Consider the following 11,332-nt stretch of genomic DNA (forward strand, 5'->3'; position numbering starts at 1 on the left):
GGCCATTAGAATGCTTTGTGCATTTGCATGTTTTAAAAACTTCATGTTGTATCAAATGGATGTGAAAAGTGCTTTTCTGAATGAAGAAGTGTATGTAGAACAACCTCTTGGTTTTGAAATTTTTGATAAACCTAATCATGTTTACAAACTTACTAAAGCTCTTTATGGTTTGAAGTAAGCTCCTAGAGCTTGGTATGAAAGATTAAGTAAGTTTCTATTGGAAAATGGTTTTTCAAGAGGAAAGGTTGATACAACACTGTTTATTAAAAATAAAGCACATGACATTCTAGTTGTACAAATTTATGTTGATGACATAATCTTTGGATCTACTAATGATCTTCTGTGTAAGGAATTTTCTAAGATTATGCAAGGTGAATTCGAAATGAGTATGATGGGAGAATTAAACTTCTTCGTTGGACTTCAAATCAAACAATGTGAGAATGAAATTTTCATTAATCAAGAAAAATATACTAGAGAATTGTTGAAACGATTCAAAATGGAAAATGCCAAGGTATGTAGTACACCAATGAGTCCATCCTCAAAATTAGAAAAAGATGAAAAAGGTAAGGATGTGGATATCAAGCTGTTTAAAAGTATGATTGATTCTTTACTATATCTAACGGCAAGCAGACTAGACATACACTTTAGTGTTTGTCTATGTGCTAGATTTCAATCGTGTCCCAAAGAATCTCATTTAATTGCTGTAAAAAGAATATTAAGATATCTTTGTGGAACTTCTAATCTGGGTATGCGATATTCTAAAGGTGATACATTTGATCTTATTGGGTATAGTGATTCTAATTTTGCAGGAAGCAGAATAGATAGAAAAAGCACGTCTGGGACTTGTCAATTTCTGGGTAGCACCCTTGTCTCACGGTTTAGCAAGAAACAGACATCTGTTGCTCTTTCTACTGTAGAAGCGGAATATGTTGCTACTGGAAGTTGTGTTGCACAAGTTTTATGGATCAAACAACAGTTGGCAGACTATGGACTGAAATTAGAAACAATGCCAATCAAGTGTGACAACATAAGCGCCATCAATTTATCTAAAAACCCAGTTCAACATTCTAGAACCAACCACATAGAACTCAGACATCACTTCATACGTGATCATGTACAAAAAGGTGACATAGTAATTGAGTTCATTCCTACAGAAAAGCAATTGGCAGATATCTTTACTAAACCTTTGAATGAAAATTAATTCTGCTCAATTAGAAGAGAACTTGGTATGTTAGTTCTAAACTCGTAACTTTAGAACTCTGTAAGTATGTTCTAAACTGCTTTCTATATTCAAAAATAAAAGACTTGCTATGTTCTAATTTTTGTTCTGTGTGAAAATCGATTTTTGTCTAAAAAGAAACGCATATTGCTTTGATATGACTTTCTAATGTCATTATCAGAATCTTGCCTTAGACTAAATCCAAAAACAGTTAATTTATTGTGTGTGTTTGTCTTTATTATGTTTTCGTATACTTAGTGCTTTGGCGGTTTTATTGTTTTATTCCTTTTATTCCTTTTATTTCTTTTATCCTATTTGTCGTTTTGAATTCCCTTTAAAAACTGTTCTTTATTTTCTTCCGCCACTTAAGTGTTCTTATTTCTCTATTAACTGCTTCGTATTCTTTCTATCGCCTTCTTGCTAACAAAACCCTAAGCTGTTCTGTGTTTCGAAAATCTCAACAATGGCCGAATCAAGCTCCACCTCTTTATCCAATTCCTTAACTGAGCAAGAACTACAACTCCTGAAAAGGTTTTCAAAGAAATATGAGCAAAAGGAGTCGAAACAGAAAAAGCCAGAAGAGGAACCAAAGGAGGGAAAAACTGAAACTGCTACTTCAAAGAAACAAGTAGCTAGGGCACGCAATAAAGGTAAATCTGTCCTCTCGCCATATCCTCTCATGCGTTCGTATGTCATTGATTGGAAATTCTTTGGTAGTAATGAGTTTGATTTCAAGGAACTCTTTGAGTTTCAAGGCTGGATGAGTTTTCTGTCACTGAATAAACTGTGTTATGAAAGTTTAGTAAAAGAGTTCTACGGTTCTCTTAAAGTTAGTGGAACAGAGTCGATCTCTATTAAGCTTAAGGGTGAGACCAAAGCGTTGTCTTACGCTGACTTGACCAAGATTTTTGATGTGCCAAATACTGGGTCTAGGGTGACAAAGATTAAGGATATTTCTAGGGTTAGTGAGTACAAAAAGGAAGAATTTGTGAAGCAGATTGTGAAAGAGGGTTCTGCAGACAAACAGGGTACAATAGAATGCTCAAACCTGACAGATAGTATGAAATGGCTGTACAAACTAATTGTACATTACATTATCCCAATACTGCCTCACTCACATATGTGAACAAGGTTGAGTTGTGCATAATGTGGCACATAGTTGAGAAGAAACCTCTCAACCTATGTCATATTATCTTTGACAAGATGCAGAACAATCCTAAGAAACTGCCCTATGGTATGATCCTTACACCAGTGTTTGATTTTCTGAATGTTGATTTAAAGGAGAGTGATGGTTACAATGTCTCAAGGTTAGACAGCGGGTCATTAAAAATGAAAGATGAAGAAGGAGGAGAAGAGAAGGAGAAAGAAGAGAAGGAAAAAGAAGAGAAGGGAAAAGAAGAAATTGAAAAAGAAAAGAAAGAGAAAAGAGAAGTTGAAAAAGTAAAGAAAGAAAAAGAAAAAGTTGAGAAAGAAAAGGAAAGAAGAGAAGAGACTAAGAAAAAGAAGAAGAGAGAAGACAAAGGAAATGCGAAATTAGGAGAAATAGAGAAGGAGGAAAAGAAAGAGGAAGGAAAAGAAGAAGAAAAGAAGTTAGAAGAGGAAGCAAAAGAAGAAGAAAAGTTAGAAGAGGACGCAGGAGAAGAAGAAAAGAAATTAGAAGAAGAAAGGAAGGAGGAGACAGAAAAAGAGAAAGCTGCTAAAAAGGAAGCAAAATTAGAAAAAGAAGAAGAAATAGAAGAGAAAAAGGAGTTTGGAAAAGTTGAGAAAGGAAAGAAAGTAGAAGAAGTTAGTGATGCTGAGACAGAAAAGCTAGAAATAAGCGATGAGGAAAAGTCTATTGAGGTCAAAATAGAGAAAGAATCTGAGATGCTATCAGCTCAAATGAGTAGGGAAGCTATGCTAGGAAGGATGGAGAGAGAGCTAAAAAAAGAGCACAATAAGGAACTCGATGAGGCAATAAAGCATTGCAAGACTGTGATTGAACAGAATCAGTCTCTCATTGAGACCTTGGAAAGGATGAAAGATGTGAATGAAAGGAAATTAGCTACTCTGAAAGTTAAAGGCACACCCTACACTCCTACCTCAAAGAAACCAAAGAGGGTCAAGGACACTGCGGGTAAACATAGGACTCATGGAAGAAAGCCTCCATTGCACCCTTCTTTTAACGTCTAGAAAGCTCCTCTAAAACTGCTCCAGCTCAGAATTTGAGAAGTTCTAAGAGGCTTAGAACTGATCCCAAGCCTCTCTAATCAGTCTTTATGTGTTATGAACAATATATTTTGCTTTTTCTTTGTAGGTTATATTGTTGGAATTCTGTTCTAATTTTCTTTTATTATGTTTTGACCTTTTTCTAATCCTTTTGTATGATGACAAAAAGGGGGAGAATGCAGGTATTTTGGTGGTATTTTGAATATTTTGGTACGTACTTGGTAATCAAAGTACTTACTTCTTATATCTTAGTGTTTATTGTTTTCTAATTTGTGTTGGTGTTTATTGCTTTCTATATGGTCTATTTTATATAATGACCTGAGTGTCATAGAACTTAGATCCTTATTCTAGCGTCTGTATCTGCTCTATAGGTTGGTTTTAAGATCTTGTGTTCTAATATCAGTTTCTATTCTATTCTTGTGTTTTGACCATATGTTCTGATAGAACTTAGAATATCTTGTCTATCTTTGCTAGTTCTAAAATTAGTTTCTAAAATGTCTCCCTAGTTCTAATTTTCACAAAATAGTTTTATTGCACCTATTCAGGGGGAGCAAAATGCATGCTCTAATTTGCTTCATATTAAGATCATTTGGCATGTTTAGAACTTATATGCATAAAATTTAGGGGAAGCACATGTTTTTACGTTTGCTAAATTTATTGGTTTTGTCATCATCAAAAAGGGGGAGATTGTTGGCTCAAGGGTCAATTCTAATCTCGGAAATTTTGATGATTAAAACAAAACAAATAAATTTAAATTATATTATTTGTGCTAATATTATTTTATGCAGAATTCTTATGGAAAGAAAATGAATAAGGCAAGTCCTACATTTTGTGTGAAGATATCCGAGGACCCTAGTGATTAAATTTTTTAAGACACATTGTAGGATAGAGAGAAAATTCATCTATAAGCACAAAAACTTATTTTTCTCTCATTAAAAATATTTTTTGGAAATTAAATTCTTCAAAAATAATTCTTTCGTCAAAAATTTGTTTTCGAAAATACTCTTTAAAGAAATCAAAATGATCCAAAGTCTAATCTGTGTTCTAAACGAATTTCTAATCTGATAAACTGTTTTTCCTGTGCTTATATGTGCATTTCTTTCTGTCTATTTAGATTTTTTAATCTATAGTAGACAGGTTTTTATTTGATAAACATTTGTGTAATAGCTTAGGTGAAAAGCTATTGAGAAAGAGGTTATCAAGCAACCTTCTCCGTAAGAGAGATTCTAATGTCTTGAATTGAGTTTATATACTCTACTAAAAACAGAAAGGGTTGAGGTTAACTAGAACCTTTGGAAAATCTAGTGGGATAAAGGGTAGATCTAGGTGTTGATCTATTGCCTTGTACTGTTGGTTTGTCTCTTACCCTTGAAAAGAGATAACATAGTTGAGGATCTCAAGATGAGTCTTGGGGAGTGGATGTAGGCGAGTTAGTGCCGAACCACTATAAATCACTGTGTTGATCTTTTAATTTCTGAAGTTTTGCTTGATACTGCTTTAATTACACTCCTGTTTATATTTTAGAAATGCTAAAGTTGTTAATGATTCAGATGTTCTAAAAACTGGAATAAGTCTTATCTTCTCTGAATATTAGAACTCTGGAATTCTGATAAGTGAATATACCAAGTTCTAACTGTTCTTCTATTCACAGTATATTTCACTACTTGGGTTTCTAATTAATTTTCTAAACTTTATGAGGAAGTTCTAATTACAATAGATTTCCGTCATAAAGCAGTTCTGATACTGAATAAGACATTGTGAAGCAGTTCTAATTTCAATAACTGTCTTTCACATATTCTTATATGATTTTTTAAACTTTATGAGGAAGTTCTAAATACAATAGCTTTCCATCATAAAGAAGTTCTAATATTGAATAAGACGTTGTGAAGCAGTTCTAATTAATAGCTGCACTTTGCATAGTCTTTCTATCTTTTATGAATAGAACATTGTGAAGTAGTTATAATCCATAATCTAATCTCACGAGTTCTTTATTTTTCCGTTGCACTTAGAATTCTATATTGTTGTTTTTAAATTCTAAAATATTTTTAGAAAATCCAATTCACCCCCCCTCTTGGGTTGTGCCATACATATATGGGACCCACATAATGTTGAACAAGTTAGGCATTTTGCTTGACCAATTATTATGGACCCAATTTTCTAAGTTTTTTTTATGACATTAAATATGAGTTTGTTATAACCTATAAATAAAATAATTAATTTATTTTTTAGGGCTAGAATCGAATTTGGTGTTAGCAAGCTGAAAATGGTGAATGATGGAATCTAATACATGTTCTTTATTATATAATTAAAGCACTCTACCACTAAACCACTTTTGACAATTGTTTCTTAGAAGGCGCATGAGCGCGCACACATATATATGCTAAACTAAATCAATTTTGTAATTACAATAAATAAAATAAAAATATTTTTAAATAGATATATAAAATCATATTCATATGAAAATTATGGTAAATGAGTATATTATAGTAAATATTTTAATAATTATTATTTTGACATAGTTAATTATATAATTTTTTATATAAAAGTACTTTAATTTTTATCATATAATTATGAAGAATAATAGTTTTTATATACGTTAAATAGATGACATTATATTCTGAACTTATGAGTGACATATATTAAAAAAAATAATTATATGTAAATAACTGAAATAACCATTATAATACTTATTCTTAACCATTCTATAATTAAAATACTTAGTATTGTGATAAAACACATGTACCAACTAGGAATAATGTTAAAATTGAACATGAATAATGACTAATATCATCATTATATTTAGTATTCCTATCCATGTAGTAACTAATAGTGTAATCATAACTATTGCAATCACTTGAATTCTAATTTTATCAGAATTATAGACATTCTAATGATAACTAGTACTATAATCAAAATATTATAATCAAAACTAATATTTTAATAGTATTATAATTATCATCTTTTTCATATAGTTATGATTGACTAATGTTATAAGTATTGAACCAAACATTGAAACCAATCTAATCTCATAGAGAACCCTTAAATCAAGCTGAAAACCATTCAAAACCAATAGTTTAATCCTAATTAGACCCGAGTTGAACCAAATAGTTCTAGAGCCAATGAGAAGGCTCCAGAAATGTCAATCCCTAACAAGTCCTCCCCCTCCTCTCTTTCCCGATTCTGGATAGCCCCTCCTCTCCTCCATTTCATTTTTTTTTCGGTGACTCCACCATAAACCCTCAGCTTCCCTGCACACGCACACACACACACACACACACACACACACACACACACACACTCTCTCTCTCTCTCTCTCTCTCTCTCTCTCTCTATTTTCAGTCTGATGACAGCGCAACAATGAGAGAGCTTATGTCATTTTCTTATCGACATAGTCCACACTTCCTATTTCTTTCATTTTTCTAGCAAGAGCAGCTAAGTTTGGCTAGCACTAACCTCCTCCTTGTCACCACTGCCTTGCTCTGCCACTCTCTCTCTCTCCATTCTGGTCCGGTATTGCTCAACAGTGAGAGAAATGGCTATTTTGATCGGAATAGCATCAGTTTCAGCTTCCCCTTCGACGTTTTAGTGACACTTGCCCAAAACCGACTAACTTGTTCCTCTCCTTGCCACCAACACTTCCCCCGGTCACAATTCTCTTCATTTTCGATCAAATTATTGGCGAAAATAAAAATTTGGAGAGAAAAATTTCAACTTAATCATTTGATAAAAAAACCATCATGTTTTGTGAATAAGTAAGTGGTTTACGACTCCTTCCTTCATGTAGCATGATATGTTTTAATTGATTTGTAGGAGTTGAGTCTGAATCATGTTTATAAGGAACTTAGGATGATTTAGGTACTGTTCATGTGATTTAGCTTGGGAATTCTTATTAAATTAGTAAATGGAAGATATAAACTAAATTTCAATATGGAGGTGAGTAGGTTTTCATAATTATATCATACTTTTAATAAAGAAACCAAGGATTATTAGTATGAGCATCTATTTTAGTTATTTGCTTGAGTTCTTGGTATGTCATGAAGGAATTGATGTTATACTCCAAACTCTTGATGAGAAACAAATCAATTAGAATATAGATTATAAGTTTTAACTAGAAAATTTGATTTTTCCTGAATTGACAATAGTCTTATTGTTCAAATGTTTGAGTTTTAATAATAATAGGATGAGAAATAATATGTTATTAAATCTCTTATAATAACATATTATAAGAGATCCCCTCGCCCTCCTTTGGAACGGGTGCTCGCTTGCCAGGTATGTACACAATCACACAATAACACGAATGTCAATTTTTAGAATTTTGAATTCAAAGCATGTCAAACTAAAAGACTAACAAAAGAGTTATATACAGCAGAACTAACAAATCATGCAGGATAATAGTAAGCAAGCAGGCTAATCACGGGGTAATCAGCCCCAACACAAGGTTTTCAGACCAACTACAGAAGTTAGCAGGCTTAAATCAGGGTTTTTAGATCAACCTCAGACTTAAATCAGGGTTTTCAGACCAACTACAGAAGTTATCAGGCTTAAATCAGGGTTTTCATACTAACCTCAGACTTAAATCAAGTTTTCAGAACAACTATAGAAGTTATCACGCTTAAATCAGGATTTTCAGACCAACTACAGAGGTTATGAGGATTGAATCAGGATTTTCAGACCAACTACAAAAATTATCAGGCTTAAATCAGGGTTTTTAGACTAGCTACAGAAGTTATCAGGCTTAAATCATGATCTTCAGACCAGCTACAGAAGTTATCAGGCTTAAATCAAGATTTTCAGACCAGCTACAGGAGTTATTAGACTCAAAGTATGATTCTCAGACCTATCAGACTCCTTTCACGACTACTTACAGGGTCACAGGAGGTTGGAGCTTCAACCGGAGCTGGAAACAGGCCATAAGGGCAAAAGGTAATTCCCTAAAAAATAGGGGACCAAACGGTAAATTAAAATTAGACTCTGACTGGGACTACCCATAGGGTCTAAGGACGTTATGTCTTCAAATCAGAGACAAAATCGGACTTGAAATCTAAACAGAGCAAGTTTTGGGGCAAAAGTGCAATTCTCTAAAAATTTAAGGACCTAATTGCATTTTCTAATAAGGTGATTCATAACACCATCCTAATACCCTATGCTTCTATGGGTCATATGCAATGATCAATGTTAAATCGGACCTAGAATCTATCAGGCATACAATTAGGGACTAAATCGCAAAAAAAAAAGAGTAAAGATTAAGGGGTTAATCAAATAATTATTGGACCCTGGTCGAGGACAGAGAGGTGGGTCTCCCTATCCTTCAGGATGAAGTTTGTGCTGAAAAGTTTTCGCAAAATGAAAAGTTTTTAGAAATTTGGGAGGGAAGTGAGAAGGAGGAATGAACAAATGTGAGCTTTTGAAGCTCGCCCCTCCCTTATTTATAGGAAAAGGGGAGGATAAGCATTGCCCTTACCCGGAAGATCGAACATTTCGGAATCTATCCAAACTTAGACTGACGCACGATCACAGTCAAAACGTCAGTGACAATATTCAAAACGCAGTCATACCTTCTGATTTGACAGATGATCACGGAAAAGCCCAAAAATCTAGACAGATTGAATTGGCTTCGAAAAAATATTTAACACAACATGTTCCAGACATCGCCATGATCTTCCAGGTATGGTTCTCAGACCAAATTTCTCTTTAGATGTGCTGAAATCAAAGTCTGAAAGACTGTAGTTTTATCGGCTCTATTCTCTAGGAGGGGGCAAGCTGTTGACTATGATTTCAGCACTAGGATCTAGAAAATTCCACCACGGTTCCAACAGTATGAGAATCAACTCAACCGAATGTCGTTTGGCCCCGAACGGACCTCTAAAAGCCCAAAAACCCTAAAATCAAAGGGCAAGGGCACTTTGGTAAAAGGCCCTAATCGGCGTCAATGAGCCAAGCATCGGCGCTGATCTCCCCTTGATCAGCACCAATACATGGTGCACCGGGACTTCTGATCGGCATCGATTAGGGGCACATCAGCGCCGATATGGAGGACTTCAACACTGTTTTTTCCTAGGCTCGGGCCCCCTTGGCCTATAAATATGGCATTCCTCTCCTTCATTTCACACCTCTTATTGCTTAATCGAGCACTTCTCAAGCATCAACAACTCTCATTCTCCCTTTTAACGATTCTAAGGCAACATAGTCTGACTTTGCTCTTCTTCTTTAATTAAGTTAAAGCCCGACATGATACTCAAAAGTCGATCCTTTTGACTTTCAATCACACTTTGGCCTTCCTTAGACCAAAGATATTAGTTAGTTGATTTATTATTAATTAATTTAAGAATTAATTAATAATCCATCAATTAACACTAGTATAAATATAGGACCCTAATTCAGGTCCTCGAGCCCTACCTTAGCTTATTTTGGCTCGACCCTTTGGTCGATTACCAACTGTGGAGCTCCGATCCAGCCGCATCAAGGGTATAATCACTCAAACTCAAAACTTTGTCAATTAAGCCCGGTCCATCCGACATTATATCAACTATCAAGCCTGGTTCGTCTGGCACTTTGCATGCTTTAAGCCGAACCCGTCTGGCATATTAAGCTAGGTCTGTCTGGCAAAACCACAAAACCAGTTTCAAGCAAGCTCAGTTAGGCGGCGAACCTTAAAGCCTACTCCCCGAGTGGCACCTTTAAAACTCTACCATCATAATCGATGGTAGAACTTTGTGCGCCCTAATTCTTATACAAACAAGGTATGAAGGCATACCTATAGATTTCAGCCTAGGTAGCGGGCCCCCGACTAAACTGACCGGTTGGGATTTAGGGCAATGTGTCGCATGACCTAGAATCCTAGATAAACGAGGCTAAAGTCGGGTTCCCCTCCGAATTACGCACTTTTCAATAATTTATGCTTTTAATGCTTTGTTTATAATTGCCATGCATTATTAGTATGACCATGCATTGATAAACTGACATTCATGCAAAACACTAGCTTTTAATTTCTTAACTGTGACCCAAACCGTTGATTCATTTCGAAAGAAGCTGAAAACCCTAGGCCCGATTTCGTGGTGAAACGCCCGGTGACCTTGAAAAGTAAAAATGGTTAAATACATAGATAATTTCAGCCACTGACCATTGGTCGAGAACCGAGACGATCGGCTGTCCCAATCAAAATTTATGTGAAAAACAGTGTATTATCATTGAACTTTTTAGGGGCAAATTTAAAGTGTCTACACAATTCATCCACCATGTGGACCATTTAGATATGTTATGATTTTGATAGATGCATCTACAACCTGGTCACATTTATGTTTATTATCGACTCAAAACCTAGCGTTTGTAAGATTACTTTCTTAAATAATTCGATCAAGAGCACAGTTTCCAGATTATGCTATTAAGACAATTCATCTTGATAATGCTGGCGAATTTACATCTCAAGCTTTTAATGATTATTGCATGGCAAATGGAATACTGGTTGAACATCTTGCTGACCATGTTCGCACACAAAATGGTATGGCAAAATCATTTATTAAACGAATGCAATTAATTGCAAGGCCATTACTTATGAGAACATAACTCCCTATTTTTGTTTAGGGACATGCTATTTTACATGCGGCATCACTTATTCTCATGAGGCCAACAAATTATCATAAATACTCTCATTTACAACTGGTTTTCGGTTAGGAACCAAATGCTTCCCGTCTAAGAATTTTTGGATGTGTGGAATATGTACCAATAGCTCCACCAAGATGCACAAAGATGGATCCTCAAAGAAGAATGGAATATATGTTGGATATGAATCTCCATCTATAATTAAATATTTAGAGCCTTTATCTGGAGATGTATTTACAGCTAGGTTTGCCAATTGTCATTTTGATGAATCAGTTTTTGCAACATTAGGGAGAGAAAATAAGCAGT

This window comes from Jatropha curcas, chromosome 1, assembly GCF_041381405.1.
Source record: "Jatropha curcas cultivar XTBG-Jc1 chromosome 1, XTBG_Jcur_1.0, whole genome shotgun sequence".
Classification (NCBI taxonomy): Eukaryota; Viridiplantae; Streptophyta; class Magnoliopsida; order Malpighiales; family Euphorbiaceae; genus Jatropha; species Jatropha curcas.